The sequence below is a fragment of the Oryzias latipes genome, chromosome 11 (assembly GCF_053564925.1).
Source record: "Oryzias latipes strain Hd-rR chromosome 11, Olatipes_Hd-rR_3.1".
NCBI lineage: Eukaryota > Metazoa > Chordata > Actinopteri > Beloniformes > Adrianichthyidae > Oryzias > Oryzias latipes.
The window spans coordinates 5,211,548-5,227,320 of record NC_136247.1 but is presented as its reverse complement, the minus strand read 5'-3'; the positions used below and the strand labels follow the sequence as shown (position 1 = coordinate 5,227,320).

Sequence of the window (15,773 nt, the reverse complement as noted above, 5' to 3'; positions counted from 1 at the left end):
CGCTACTTGGCGTCTATCTTCTTCGCTGGTATGTGTGCTCAGCAAGGCAGTTTTGTGTTTGAGCGCCCCCAAGTTGTGTTTTACTGTAACTTCAGAAGCTCCAGACACGTGAGCAAAAGCGCCATTCTCATTGGTCGAGTAGATTTCGACGCGACGCGTCGAAAAAAAAAACCGAACCCGAGGCGTTTTTTTTTTTTTACGCTTTAACGCCTGGCGTTTTTTCGCGTCGGTGTGCACACTCTCGTTGGTGCCCTTTGTTTAGTCACGAGGCGTTAAACGTCGGCGAAAATCGCCGGCGAAATTCGTCCCGGTGTGAACAGGCCTTTAGAGTTCTTCTTCACATCCTGTTCTGTTTCAATAAACTATGTTGTGACAAACCTTCATGGAAACTCATTTTTAGCCAAAGTACTACCTGTTTAATAAAACTAAATAACACAAGCTTTGCAACAAAAAATATTTATGTGTGAAATAAAAAAATATAGATATATTTTTGAAGGTCTTCATTGTTCCTGTTCCCATTTCATCTGTTCCCTCCGCTCCTCCACACTTTTCCCGCCCACACTTGCGCAGTACGACAGCCCAGACATGCGTGTGTGGCCAGTGTCTAGCCTTTTGGGCTGGCCACACTTTCTGCAGGTGTACTGCACAACCTGTCGGCGGACTTTTGTGGCTGGTGGAAGGCCTTCCTCTGGTGCTTCTGCCGCTTTCCTCCTTCTGTCCCCTTCCATCCCGTGCTCCCCCTCCAGCTGGGACCGCTTAGCCTGAGTCAGACGGCGGGCTCCTCCGGGGTCCACCTGGAAGATGCAGTGAGACAGCTGCCTCATGAAGGTGGGATGGAGCTGGTGGCTCTCAGTGGTGACACCTGAGGCAAAGCGGCGCATCAGGTACCAAATGTCAAGTCGAACCACCAGGCAGCTGCCCCCACTCCTACAAGACAAACGTTGAGAGACCTTTAGGACTGAACTGTGTCAGCAGTAGTGCAAACATAGTGAATCTGAGTTGGTACCCAAAACAAGGCAGATGTCTTGGACACGCCGTCTCTGCCGCAGCAGCAGTCGTGATCCACGTAGATGAGCTGGGGGGAGGACCTTGGAGAGTCCATACAGGACTATAGGACTGTCTTCTGTTCAGGTGGGACAACACTGCGACTAGAAGATACTGAAGTCAGAGAAGCTGCTCCTGCTATCATCCTCATCATCAGAAGAGGAAGAAAGCCGAAGCAGCAGCTTCTGTATTTTAGAGAGGGCCTCCATCATGGACACATTTTCCATCAGAAGGTGTGGCCACACATGCAATGCTGGTGTCTCCTATAATGTGCAGCTGTCAGTAGGAAACGTGTGGAGGAAGAATAGGAAACAAAAGACTGAAAGGTGATAAAAGTTTATTGGATTGAAAAATAGATACAATTTCACAGACATTTCGTGTTCTGCAGTTTTTCTTGAAGCTGTAACGATTTGTGCAAAATCAACATTTTATGTAGGTTTGACACTAAATGTAGCTTATTGACACATTTTAAAGTGCAGGATGTGAGGAAGAAGAACTGTTCAAGATTCTAACTTTGAGAATCAATAAAAATAGAACAGATTTTTAACAGACGCTGTACTTTGAAAGCTAATCCACAACATGATGGTTCTGAAGCAAAGAAAGAGTTCATCAATCAGGTTCAAAGGTTGAACACAAAGCAGAAGCTTGATAGATTCACAGACATTCAGTAAAGGTGGAAATCAATGTTTTTACTGTGTTTGTGTTGTCTTTAAAAACCTCATTTTTTTGTTTATTATCTTACTTATTTAAGTAAGATTTTATAGTGGTGGTGGTGGGGGGGGGGGGGGGGGGTCTCCATTTATAGATAAACCAAATCCTACTTGTGCTTTCTTTATTGTTTTTTAAATTGCTAAACTTTTTCGAGGGAGATTTTCTTTTTCGGACGTTCCCTGAATGTCTCGGACTAGTCACCTACTGGACTCCAGCGTGAAAGGTTCGGATCAGAACCGCTCTGGGTTCGGCTTTTGTGCTTCCGTGTCCTACTTCTCCCGAACAACCTGAGTCCAAACGACGGTGAGGAGCAGAATTCTGCTTTCTGAGCTTCACACATGCGACAATCATGAGAAGACGAGCAGCTCATGCGTGGCGGTTAAGATCAAAGAAATTGTTCAAAGCTTTTAGGGAAACGAAAGACGACGGCCGCCGTGTTTGCTCAATTAGTTCACTTTCTGGAGTGATTTAAGTCGATATTACGAGATTATAACTACTGCTTTCGTGAGATAACGGAATAGATGTGTTGCTCGTCTTGTCGAAAACACAGTTTAATGATGTGTTATTAGTAGAAAACAAAAACAAATTTAATTGTTGCTAACGTTCAAAGCTCTAATCTAAATAAATGGCGGATTTGAAAGTAGTTTCTGGCCCGCTAATTTCACCAAATTTCCATTCCGTTCCAGTAAATAACGTTAAACTTCTTATTTATTGCTGACTGTGGGTGTTTGTCGTCAATTTCTCTGCATTTGGACGGCCAGAAAGCGCGTAGAAAAGGTCCAGTTATTTGATCATTTGATCACTGTTTTTTTAGGACTACGGCAGTTGTCCTAAAGCGAGGTGATAAGGACACGTCTACAACTTGGGTGACTCCAACACGCTGGTTCACTCTAAGAAAAGCAGTAATAAAGTAATAGTATGGATTTATGTGGAGTTTGTTTGAACAATAGTGAGTACTTGTAATGTTTTAGAGGTTATTTATGTTGACTTACTGAGAAACTGCTATTGTTTGTCTGGGGTGTTTTGGTGTACTTTATTGACGGTCCCCGTCTGCCTCTGTAGCTTCACATCGAAGTAAACTCAGGCTGTGACTCGTTTTCTGCTTCACCACAGACACAAATAAAAAGTTTACACTAGTCAATAGAACTATATCCAACGTCATGTTTGTGGATAAAGTTAGTATGAAAAAAACAAAGCAGACCGGTGACCGGATGTGTCTGTGACACGAACACATTCTCAACTTCTAATTGCAGCTCATCTTATATGTTTGATGAGCAAATGAAGTTATTTGCCTTTATAGTTCTTGAAATACTGGAACAAAATTCCACAGAATAAATATAATGAAGATCCACCGTTTCTTTATTTTAGTTGAATGCAACGCTTCCATGTAATGAATCTCCAGGTGGAGCGGTGAAACAGCGGCACCATGTGGCAGATCTACAGCAGGTATTTTCTGCATTAAACATGACTGGATCTTTGTGTTTAGAAACAGGATTTTTGAAGTAGAATTTTACCTCACAGATGCTCACAATGTATTTAAAGAATTTCAGAGGCAGCATATTGGAGAAAAAGCAGGAAATGGTCAGAATTTAGTTCAACCAGGAGCCGACAGGCTCTCAACAGGGAAGCAAGCCACTCAGGATCGTCTCCGCACCAATGAAAGTGTATAATCCTGGTCTTTGATGGGTTCTTCTTATTGAATTTAGGTCCATGTGGGTTCTGTCCGTCCTGTTGCTGGAAGCAGAAGCACAGACTCTCGTCTGAGCTGATTTTTCTGCAGCGAGTCGTCGTCGCTCTGGCTTCCTGCTTGAAGACAGCAGCAGAATGACGTCAGTCTGACGCCATCAGACCAGTTTTCTTTTTCTCCACACAGATCCTTGTCCTAAAGAGCGTCTCCACCCCTGTGTGTATAACCATCAGCACACGGGGGTTGGTTGGAGCTGCTGGTGGGTTGTTAAAGGTTCACAGATCCTCCATCTGGGGTTGGAGAGGAGGGGTAATGACTCTGCTTTTTGTTTCAGTGTTTCCAGCAATCCAGTCACGCTGGTTTGACATCACACAGCCCCCGTCTCTCTCCCAGCATGCCTCTGAAGAACAATGAGGTAAACAAACAAACAAACAAACAAAAACATAAATGAAGCATTTCAGACCCAAATGTAGTGAAAGATTGAATGGAAAAGTTGTATCTGAAAAGATGTGGTTTCATGACATCCAAAAGATTTTGTCTTTCCAGAGTTTCTATTGATTGTGGCCTCCTATAAAGTCCACAGCGTTGTGTCAGGACACACCTGTGGGATGTAAAGAGCAAAGGAAAGAGCGGTTGAAAAAGAAGTGACAGAGAGGAGCTCCTTGCACTAGTTCTCTAGTGCATCTACTAAAATTGGAACGATACAGAGAAGATTAGCATGGCCCCTGCGCAAGGATGACACGCAAATTCGTGAAGCGTTCCTCATTTTCTCTTTTAAAAAACAATTTCACCCATCTGTGTGTCCTTGTTTTAATAAACATAGCCCTTAATGTGACACATCAAGCTAATATCAGACAAATTTTAATAGAGTTCATAGTAAAAGTTTCAGGAAAACTCACAGCAGACAAAATTGTAGATGTAAATTAAAGCCGCAAGCGGCATTGTATAGCCAGTAGGCGCTACCCGCCTCTACGCACCACCTCCGCTATCGCTGCCCACCTCCATGCAGCTCAGCCGCCCTCACTGCCAAAAAAATGCATATACTAACCATGCTAACTATGGGAGTTATGCTGATGTGGCTAAAAGTGCTAGCATTGCGATCAGCATCATCAACTCACTCACTAAAACACATTGCTCCATTAGTAAGAGCTACATATCATAAGTCGATAGACTATCCACATTTTCTTTTTTTAAATGGCGGCTTTCTGTTGATTTTATCTCCATAGCAACCATCTTATGTTTTGGTTGCCAGGGAATAACGAACAGAACAATGTCAGTTTCAGACGGATCAGAAAAAGTAAACTTTTGGATGTCCTTAGCAACAGATGTTTTTTGCTAACCGCGCCCACATTCCTTATATGGCCATATCCAGTGTTCTTCATTATGTTCAGTTCCAGCCATGGATGCATGCATTCAAATTTCACAGCATTCCATTGAAAAACATAAGAGGTATAACAGTGCGCCACATTTGCTGGCTCGCCACGCGGACACCAGGTCCAAATCTTCAACTTGTAATTGTGACATTTTTTCCACAGTAGCTTGACAATGATGCCCAAGAAGTTACGAGACGATCGCTAAAAAATTGTCAAATTCGGTACTGGAGCAAATTTTGGTCCTAAAGTGCTTTTTTTGAAAATTCAAGATGGCGGTTTCTTCCCGAGGTCAAAGGGCAACATCATTAACAGCGGCGTTTCCGCTGACTATGAAATTGCGCTATTTGGATTTGCAACAGTAATTTCACCTAATGGAAAAAGAACAATTTTGGAAAAACTCGTCTCTGTAAAATAATCACAAAGTTGTCTGAAATGATTTCAGTGGTGAAAAGGTGTCATTGTGTGAATTAAAGGGACACGTGATGTAACTCTGAGGGTGACAGGTGTTGGACTGAGCTGCCTTGTCTGACCTAAGACACAATCAGAGCCTCAAAGTGATGTGAAGCCTTTGTGTGAACAGTTTGTGTTGTTCTGTGTGAACAGTTTGTGTTGTTTTGTGCTTCTTTTTCAGATTTATTCAGCAACCTGAAGCTGCCTGAAGGGACGAGAGAAGATGGAGCTACAATTCCTCAGGAAGACTCTTTTTTTAGTGTTAATCAGATGTTTTCATCTCTGCTGGTGTTTTGCTAAAAAAAAACATCATTTCTAGTTTGGAAATGCAGCTCATCTGTCTAGATTTATTGCAAAGTTTTATGTTTATTCATTCCATAAGTTAGAATGACTTCTGTAGAGTTCTTCTTCACATCCTGTTCTGTTTCAATAAACCATGTTGTGACAAACCTTCATGGAAACTCATTTTTAGCCAAATCCCTACCTGTTCAAATGAAAGAACAGAACACAACCTTACCAACATTTGATTTATTTTTCAATCCATAACATGTAAAATAGGTTTTTCAATAGTCTTAAATGGTCCTTGGATCTTTTCATTTCTTCCCTCCATTCCTCCACACTCTTCCCGTCTGCAGCTGCGCAGTTAGGCGTCCCAGAAATCCGTTTCTGCAGGTGGTCTGCACAACCTGTCGGCGGACTTCTGTCCCTGCTGGAAGGTCTTGCTCTGGTGCTGCAGCTGCTGCCTCCAACACTTTCCTCCTCCTGAAGGCGGTGGTCCTGGGCACACGCTCAGGAGGAGGAGGAGGTGATGGTGGTGGAGCCTCAGGGGCGGCTAGGATTCATCATTGGAACGTGTTGCTGCAGAGGCGTCTTCTCCTCTGGCATCTTGTCGTCGTAGGGCTGTCCCACCTGAACCAATGACAGCCCTTTAGCTGCAGGGAAACAGCAGCGGCAGCAGCAGGAAGGACTCCAGCTTCCTGCTCCTGCACAGCCCTCTCCCATTTTTTTGCCGACTGGAGAACCTGGAGACACAGAGAGGTGCTGGGATTTTAGGAACAGATACAAGATACAGACTGCAGAAGTTGGAGCTCTCACCACTGTGACAGGGTCCTCTGGTTCAGCAGAAACAGCTGAAGTCCAGTCTGAGCCATCAGCCTGGGGTTCCACAGAACTGTGGGAGACTCTCCTTCCCAGGAAAGGAAGAGTTCTTCCTCCTTGTGGGTCTAAAAAGTCCTTCCAGAGGAAAGCATCATTGCAGGTCCACCATTCTTCCTTTATAAACCTTTAAAAGTCGTGAAATGAGCCCTAGAATCTTATTTGCAGCCTTATAATCGTTTTATAATCCGTGCATCGGCATATGTTGACATAACTTACCCAGAATGTGAACCACATACAATTAAGGGTCCAGAAAGAGAGAAAACAAAACAGAAAGCCACAGTTTTACAATCTATTAGAGCATCTTTTACCAAAAACACGCCACAGAAAAGGGAAGAAACTTTTCCACAACACATCAATATCATTTCAGCACTTCAACCCGTCGATTTCTCGTTAAATCAAAGGAAAAACAGCACTTACGTCCAACCAGGAAGACGGCAGGCATGACAGTAAAAGCCGGGGGGCGGGATCGAGAAATTGGAACAAATCCGGCTCTCTGATTGGACGCCCAAAGTTTGATACTTGAAATTGGAACAAATGCTGCCATCTGATTGGTTGAGAAATTGGAACAATCGGAACAGAGAAAAGTGGGCGCGGCGGATGTTGCTCATTCTTCTCTGTGGGGGGAAGAGGGGAGAAGACGGGCCTCTTGCTGCCGTGCACGAGCTCGTGAGTTCGAGCCCCGCCTTGGGCAATCACAACAAAAGACATTACAATTGTGTCAATTTACAGAAACATGTGTAAAATTATCACAAAGTTGTCTGAAATGATTTCAGTGGTGAAAAAGTGTGAATTAAAGGGACACGTGATGTAACTCTGAGGGTGACAGGTGTTGGATTGAGCTGCCTTGTCTGGCCTAAGACACAATCAGAGCCTCAAAGTGATGTGAAGCCTTTGTGTGAACAGTTTGTGTTGTTCTGTGTGAACAATTTGTGTTGTTTGTGCTTCTTTTTCAGATTTATTCAGCAACCTGAAGCTGCCTGAAGGGATGAGAGAAGATGGAGCTACAATTCCTCAGGAAGACTCTTTTTTTAGTGTTAATCAGATGTTTTCATCTCTGCTGGTGTTTTGCTAAAGAAACATCATTTATAGTTTGGAAATGCAGCTCATCTGTCTAGATTTATTGCAAAGTTTTATGTTTATTCATTCCATAAATTACAAGTTAGAGTTCTTCTTCACATCCTGTTCTGTTTCAATAAACTATGTTGTGACAAACCTTCATGGAAACTCATTTTTAGCCAAAGTACTACCTGTTTAATAAAACTAAATAACACAAGCTTTGCAACAAAAAATATTTATGTGTGAAATAAAAAAATATAGATATATTTTTGAAGGTCTTCATTGTTCCTGTTCCCATTTCATCTGTTCCCTCCGCTCCTCCACACTTTTCCCGCCCACACTTGCGCAGTACGACAGCCCAGACATGCGTGTGTGGCCAGTGTCTAGCCTTTTGGGCTGGCCACACTTTCTGCAGGTGTACTGCACAACCTGTCGGCGGACTTTTGTGGCTGGTGGAAGGCCTTCCTCTGGTGCTTCTGCCGCTTTCCTCCTTCTGTCCCCTTCCATCCCGTGCTCCCCCTCCAGCTGGGACCGCTTAGCCTGAGTCAGACGGCGGGCTCCTCCGGGGTCCACCTGGAAGATGCAGTGAGACAGCTGCCTCATGAAGGTGGGATGGAGCTGGTGGCTCTCAGTGGTGACACCTGAGGCAAAGCGGCGCATCAGGTACCAAATGTCAAGTCGAACCACCAGGCAGCTGCCCCCACTCCTACAAGACAAACGTTGAGAGACCTTTAGGACTGAACTGTGTCAGCAGTAGTGCAAACATAGTGAATCTGAGTTGGTACCCAAAACAAGGCAGATGTCTTGGACACGCCGTCTCTGCCGCAGCAGCAGTCGTGATCCACGTAGATGAGCTGGGGGGAGGACCTTGGAGAGTCCATACAGGACTAAAGGACTGTCTTCTGTTCAGGTGGGACAACACTGCGACTAGAAGATACTGAAGTCAGAGAAGCTGCTCCTGCTATCATCCTCATCATCAGAAGAGGAAGAAAGCCGAAGCAGCAGCTTCTGTATTTTAGAGAGGGCCTCCATCATGGACACATTTTCCATCAGAAGGTGTGGCCACACATGCAATGCTGGTGTCTCCTATAATGTGCAGCTGTCAGTAGGAAACGTGTGGAGGAAGAATAGGAAACAAAAGACTGAAAGGTGATAAAAGTTTATTGGATTGAAAAATAGATACAATTTCACAGACATTTCGTGTTCTGCAGTTTTTCTTGAAGCTGTAACGATTTGTGCAAAATCAACATTTTATGTAGGTTTGACACTAAATGTAGCTTATTGACACATTTTAAAGTGCAGGATGTGAGGAGGAAGAACTGTTCAAGATTCTAACTTTGAGAATCAATAAAAATAGAACAGATTTTTAACAGACGCTGTACTTTGAAAGCTAATCCACAACATGATGGTTCTGAAGCAAAGAAAGAGTTCATCAATCAGGTTCAAAGGTTGAACACAAAGCAGAAGCTTGATAGATTCACAGACATTCAGTAAAGGTGGAAATCAATGTTTTTACTGTGTTTGTGTTGTCTTTAAAAACCTCATTTTTTTGTTTATTATCTTACTTATTTAAGTAAGATTTTATAGTGGTGGTGGTGGGGGGGGGGGGGGGGTCTCCATTTATAGATAAACCAAATCCTACTTGTGCTTTCTTTATTGTTTTTTAAATTGCTAAACTTTTTCGAGGGAGATTTTCTTTTTCGGACGTTCCCTGAATGTCTCGGACTAGTCACCTACTGGACTCCAGCGTGAAAGGTTCGGATCAGAACCGCTCTGGGTTCGGCTTTTGTGCTTCCGTGTCCTACTTCTCCCGAACAACCTGAGTCCAAACGACGGTGAGGAGCAGAATTCTGCTTTCTGAGCTTCACACATGCGACAATCATGAGAAGACGAGCAGCTCATGCGTGGCGGTTAAGATCAAAGAAATTGTTCAAAGCTTTTAGGGAAACGAAAGACGACGGCCGCCGTGTTTGCTCAATTAGTTCACTTTCTGGAGTGATTTAAGTCGATATTACGAGATTATAACTACTGCTTTCGTGAGATAACGGAATAGATGTGTTGCTCGTCTTGTCGAAAACACAGTTTAATGATGTGTTATTAGTAGAAAACAAAAACAAATTTAATTGTTGCTAACGTTCAAAGCTCTAATCTAAATAAATGGCGGATTTGAAAGTAGTTTCTGGCCCGCTAATTTCACCAAATTTCCATTCCGTTCCAGTAAATAACGTTAAACTTCTTATTTATTGCTGACTGTGGGTGTTTGTCGTCAATTTCTCTGCATTTGGACGGCCAGAAAGCGCGTAGAAAAGGTCCAGTTATTTGATCATTTGATCACTGTTTTTTTAGGACTACGGCAGTTGTCCTAAAGCGAGGTGATAAGGACACGTCTACAACTTGGGTGACTCCAACACGCTGGTTCACTCTAAGAAAAGCAGTAATAAAGTAATAGTATGGATTTATGTGGAGTTTGTTTGAACAATAGTGAGTACTTGTAATGTTTTAGAGGTTATTTATGTTGACTTACTGAGAAACTGCTATTGTTTGTCTGGGGTGTTTTGGTGTACTTTATTGACGGTCCCCGTCTGCCTCTGTAGCTTCACATCGAAGTAAACTCAGGCTGTGACTCGTTTTCTGCTTCACCACAGACACAAATAAAAAGTTTACACTAGTCAATAGAACTATATCCAACGTCATGTTTGTGGATAAAGTTAGTATGAAAAAAACAAAGCAGACCGGTGACCGGATGTGTCTGTGACACGAACACATTCTCAACTTCTAATTGCAGCTCATCTTATATGTTTGATGAGCAAATGAAGTTATTTGCCTTTATAGTTCTTGAAATACTGGAACAAAATTCCACAGAATAAATATAATGAAGATCCACCGTTTCTTTATTTTAGTTGAATGCAACGCTTCCATGTAATGAATCTCCAGGTGGAGCGGTGAAACAGCGGCACCATGTGGCAGATCTACAGCAGGTATTTTCTGCATTAAACATGACTGGATCTTTGTGTTTAGAAACAGGATTTTTGAAGTAGAATTTTACCTCACAGATGCTCACAATGTATTTAAAGAATTTCAGAGGCAGCATATTGGAGAAAAAGCAGGAAATGGTCAGAATTTAGTTCAACCAGGAGCCGACAGGCTCTCAACAGGGAAGCAAGCCACTCAGGATCGTCTCCGCACCAATGAAAGTGTATAATCCTGGTCTTTGATGGGTTCTTCTTATTGAATTTAGGTCCATGTGGGTTCTGTCCGTCCTGTTGCTGGAAGCAGAAGCACAGACTCTCGTCTGAGCTGATTTTTCTGCAGCGAGTCGTCGTCGCTCTGGCTTCCTGCTTGAAGACAGCAGCAGAATGACGTCAGTCTGACGCCATCAGACCAGTTTTCTTTTTCTCCACACAGATCCTTGTCCTAAAGAGCGTCGCCACCCCTGTGTGTATAACCATCAGCACACGGGGGTTGGTTGGAGCTGCTGGTGGGTTGTTAAAGGTTCACAGATCCTCCATCTGGGGTTGGAGAGGAGGGGTAATGACTCTGCTTTTTGTTTCAGTGTTTCCAGCAATCCAGTCACGCTGGTTTGACATCACACAGCCCCCGTCTCTCTCCCAGCATGCCTCTGAAGAACAATGAGGTAAACAAACAAACAAACAAACAAAAACATAAATGAAGCATTTCAGACCCAAATGTAGTGAAAGATTGAATGGAAAAGTTGTATCTGAAAAGATGTGGTTTCATGACATCCAAAAGATTTTGTCTTTCCAGAGTTTCTATTGATTGTGGCCTCCTATAAAGTCCACAGCGTTGTGTCAGGACACACCTGTGGGATGTAAAGAGCAAAGGAAAGAGCGGTTGAAAAAGAAGTGACAGAGAGGAGCTCCTTGCACTAGTTCTCTAGTGCATCTACTAAAATTGGAACGATACAGAGAAGATTAGCATGGCCCCTGCGCAAGGATGACACGCAAATTCGTGAAGCGTTCCTCATTTTCTCTTTTAAAAAACAATTTCACCCATCTGTGTGTCCTTGTTTTAATAAACATAGCCCTTAATGTGACACATCAAGCTAATATCAGACAAATTTTAATAGAGTTCATAGTAAAAGTTTCAGGAAAACTCACAGCAGACAAAATTGTAGATGTAAATTAAAGCCGCAAGCGGCATTGTATAGCCAGTAGGCGCTACCCGCTTCTACGCACCACCTCCGCTATCGCTGCCCACCTCCATGCAGCTCAGCCGCCCTCACCGCCCAAAAAATGCATATACTAACCATGCTAACTATGGGAGTTATGCTGATGTGGCTAAAAGTGCTAGCATTGCGATCAGCATCATCAACTCACTCACTAAAACACATTGCTCCATTAGTAAGAGCTACATATCATAAGTCGATAGACTATCCACATTTTCTTTTTTTAAATGGCGGCTTTCTGTTGATTTTATCTCCATAGCAACCATTTTATGTTTTGGTTGCCAGGGAATAACGAACAGAACAATGTCAGTTTCAGACGGATCAGAAAAAGTAAACTTTTGGATGTCCTTAGCAACAGATGTTTTTTGCTAACCGCGCCCACATTCCTTATATGGCCATATCCAGTGTTCTTCATTATGTTCAGTTCCAGCCATGGATGCATGCATTCAAATTTCACAGCATTCCATTGAAAAACATAAGAGGTATAACAGTGCGCCACATTTGCTGGCTCGCCACGCGGACACCAGGTCCAAATCTTCAACTTGTAATTGTGACATTTTTTCCACAGTAGCTTGACAATGATGCCCAAGAAGTTACGAGACGATCGCTAAAAAATTGTCAAATTCGGTACTGGAGCAAATTTTGGTCCTAAAGTGCTTTTTTTGAAAATTCAAGATGGCGGTTTCTTCCCGAGGTCAAAGGGCAACATCATTAACAGCGGCGTTTCCGCTGACTATGAAATTGCGCTATTTGGATTTGCAACAGTAATTTCACCTAATGGAAAAAGAACAATTTTGGAAAAACTCGTCTCTGTAAAATAATCACAAAGTTGTCTGAAATGATTTCAGTGGTGAAAAAGTGTCATTGTGTGAATTAAAGGGACACGTGATGTAACTCTGAGGGTGACAGGTGTTGGACTGAGCTGCCTTGTCTGACCTAAGACACAATCAGAGCCTCAAAGTGATGTGAAGCCTTTGTGTGAACAGTTTGTGTTGTTCTGTGTGAACAGTTTGTGTTGTTTTGTGCTTCTTTTTCAGATTTATTCAGCAACCTGAAGCTGCCTGAAGGGACGAGAGAAGATGGAGCTACAATTCCTCAGGAAGACTCTTTTTTTAGTGTTAATCAGATGTTTTCATCTCTGCTGGTGTTTTGCTAAAAAAAAACATCATTTCTAGTTTGGAAATGCAGCTCATCTGTCTAGATTTATTGCAAAGTTTTATGTTTATTCATTCCATAAGTTAGAATGACTTCTGTAGAGTTCTTCTTCACATCCTGTTCTGTTTCAATAAACCATGTTGTGACAAACCTTCATGGAAACTCATTTTTAGCCAAATCCCTACCTGTTCAAATGAAAGAACAGAACACAACCTTACCAACATTTGATTTATTTTTCAATCCATAAAATGTAAAATAGGTTTTTCAATAGTCTTAAATGGTCCTTGGATCTTTTCATTTCTTCCCTCCATTCCTCCACACTCTTCCCGTCTGCAGCTGCGCAGTTAGGCGTCCCAGAAATCCGTTTCTGCAGGTGGTCTGCACAACCTGTCGGCGGACTTCTGTCCCTGCTGGAAGGTCTTGCTCTGGTGCTGCAGCTGCTGCCTCCAACACTTTCCTCCTCCTGAAGGCGGTGGTCCTGGGCACACGCTCAGGAGGAGGAGGAGGTGATGGTGGTGGAGCCTCAGGGGCGGCTAGGATTCATCATTGGAACGTGTTGCTGCAGAGGCGTCTTCTCCTCTGGCATCTTGTCGTCGTAGGGCTGTCCCACCTGAACCAATGACAGCCCTTTAGCTGCAGGGAAACAGCAGCGGCAGCAGCAGGAAGGACTCCAGCTTCCTGCTCCTGCACAGCCCTCTCCCATTTTTTTGCCGACTGGAGAACCTGGAGACACAGAGAGGTGCTGGGATTTTAGGAACAGATACAAGATACAGACTGCAGAAGTTGGAGCTCTCACCACTGTGACAGGGTCCTCTGGTTCAGCAGAAACAGCTGAAGTCCAGTCTGAGCCATCAGCCTGGGGTTCCACAGAACTGTGGGAGACTCTCCTTCCCAGGAAAGGAAGAGTTCTTCCTCCTTGTGGGTCTAAAAAGTCCTTCCAGAGGAAAGCATCATTGCAGGTCCACCATTCTTCCTTTATAAACCTTTAAAAGTCGTGAAATGAGCCCTAGAATCTTATTTGCAGCCTTATAATCGTTTTATAATCCGTGCATCGGCATATGTTGACATAACTTACCCAGAATGTGAACCACATACAATTAAGGGTCCAGAAAGAGAGAAAACAAAACAGAAAGCCACAGTTTTACAATCTATTAGAGCATCTTTTACCAAAAACACGCCACAGAAAAGGGAAGAAACTTTTCCACAACACATCAATATCATTTCAGCACTTCAACCCGTCGAGCTCTCGTTAAATCAAAGGAAAAACAGCACTTGCGTCCAACCAGGAAGACGGCAGGCATGACAGTAAAAGCCGGGGGGCGGGATCGAGAAATTGGAACAAATCCGGCTCTCTGATTGGACGCCCAAAGTTTGATACTTGAAATTGGAACAAATGCTGCCATCTGATTGGTTGAGAAATTGGAACAATCGGAACAGAGAAAAGTGGGCGCGGCGGATGTTGCTCATTCTTCTCTGTGGGGGGAAGAGGGGAGAAGACGGGCCTCTTGCTGCCGTGCACGAGCTCGTGAGTTCGAGCCCCGCCTTGGGCAATCACAACAAAAGACATTACAATTGTGTCAATTTACAGAAACATGTGTAAAATTATCACAAAGTTGTCTGAAATGATTTCAGTGGTGAAAAAGTGTGAATTAAAGGGACACGTGATGTAACTCTGAGGGTGACAGGTGTTGGATTGAGCTGCCTTGTCTGGCCTAAGACACAATCAGAGCCTCAAAGTGATGTGAAGCCTTTGTGTGAACAGTTTGTGTTGTTCTGTGTGAACAATTTGTGTTGTTTGTGCTTCTTTTTCAGATTTATTCAGCAACCTGAAGCTGCCTGAAGGGATGAGAGAAGATGGAGCTACAATTCCTCAGGAAGACTCTTTTTTTAGTGTTAATCAGATGTTTTCATCTCTGCTGGTGTTTTGCTAAAGAAACATCATTTATAGTTTGGAAATGCAGCTCATCTGTCTAGATTTATTGCAAAGTTTTATGTTTATTCATTCCATAAATTACAAGTTAGAGTTCTTCTTCACATCCTGTTCTGTTTCAATAAACTATGTTGTGACAAACCTTCATGGAAACTCATTTTTAGCCAAAGTACTACCTGTTTAATAAAACTAAATAACACAAGCTTTGCAACAAAAAATATTTATGTGTGAAATAAAAAAATATAGATATATTTTTGAAGGTCTTCATTGTTCCTGTTCCCATTTCATCTGTTCCCTCCGCTCCTCCACACTTTTCCCGCCCACACTTGCGCAGTACGACAGCCCAGACATGCGTGTGTGGCCAGTGTCTAGCCTTTTGGGCTGGCCACACTTTCTGCAGGTGTACTGCACAACCTGTCGGCGGACTTTTGTGGCTGGTGGAAGGCCTTCCTCTGGTGCTTCTGCCGCTTTCCTCCTTCTGTCCCCTTCCATCCCGTGCTCCCCCTCCAGCTGGGACCGCTTAGCCTGAGTCAGACGGCGGGCTCCTCCGGGGTCCACCTGGAAGATGCAGTGAGACAGCTGCCTCATGAAGGTGGGATGGAGCTGGTGGCTCTCAGTGGTGACACCTGAGGCAAAGCGGCGCATCAGGTACCAAATGTCAAGTCGAACCACCAGGCAGCTGCCCCCACTCCTACAAGACAAACGTTGAGAGACCTTTAGGACTGAACTGTGTCAGCAGTAGTGCAAACATAGTGAATCTGAGTTGGTACCCAAAACAAGGCAGATGTCTTGGACACGCCGTCTCTGCCGCAGCAGCAGTCGTGATCCACGTAGATGAGCTGGGGGGAGGACCTTGGAGAGTCCATACAGGACTATAGGACTGTCTTCTGTTCAGGTGGGACAACACTGCGACTAGAAGATACTGAAGTCAGAGAAGCTGCTCCTGCTATCATCCTCATCATCAGAAGAGGAAGAAAGCCGAAGCAGCAGCTTCTGTATTTTAGAGAGGGCCTCCATCATGGA

At 43.6% G+C, this 15,773-nt stretch overlaps 3 long non-coding RNA genes and 2 other non-coding genes across 9 annotated transcripts; 4 read left to right on the top strand and 1 right to left on the bottom strand.

Annotated features, from left to right (window-relative positions):
* Positions 1–1,846: 1,846 nt before the first annotated feature.
* LOC144995149 (uncharacterized) lies at positions 1,847–7,636 on the top strand. 3 transcript variants are annotated; one of them, XR_013658799.1, is made up of 5 exons: positions 1,847–2,058; positions 3,124–3,201; positions 3,629–3,701; positions 3,777–3,857; positions 7,377–7,636. It is a non-coding gene; the product is annotated as an uncharacterized LOC144995149 (long non-coding RNA). The 3 variants fall into 3 exon arrangements; XR_013658798.1 differs by having other exon boundaries at positions 3,462–3,701; positions 5,447–7,636; XR_013658797.1 differs by lacking the exon at positions 7,377–7,636 and adding an exon at positions 5,447–5,714.
* Positions 4,107–4,212, top strand: LOC144995699 (U6 spliceosomal RNA). The gene has a single exon (XR_013659211.1). It is a non-coding gene; the product is annotated as a U6 spliceosomal RNA (small nuclear RNA).
* Positions 7,637–9,102: 1,466 nt separating the features above from the next.
* Positions 9,103–14,892, top strand: LOC144995143 (uncharacterized). 3 transcript variants are annotated; one of them, XR_013658790.1, is made up of 5 exons: positions 9,103–9,314; positions 10,380–10,457; positions 10,885–10,957; positions 11,033–11,113; positions 14,633–14,892. It is a non-coding gene; the product is annotated as an uncharacterized LOC144995143 (long non-coding RNA). The 3 variants fall into 3 exon arrangements; XR_013658789.1 differs by lacking the exon at positions 14,633–14,892 and adding an exon at positions 12,703–12,970; XR_013658788.1 differs by lacking the exon at positions 14,633–14,892 and adding an exon at positions 12,703–12,970 and having other exon boundaries at positions 10,718–10,957.
* Positions 11,363–11,468, top strand: LOC144995698 (U6 spliceosomal RNA). The gene has a single exon (XR_013659210.1). It is a non-coding gene; the product is annotated as a U6 spliceosomal RNA (small nuclear RNA).
* Positions 13,035–13,803, bottom strand: LOC144995148 (uncharacterized). The gene is made up of 2 exons (XR_013658796.1): positions 13,617–13,803; positions 13,035–13,543 (listed from the first exon to the last, which is right to left on the bottom strand). It is a non-coding gene; the product is annotated as an uncharacterized LOC144995148 (long non-coding RNA).
* Positions 14,893–15,773: the final 881 nt, after the last annotated feature.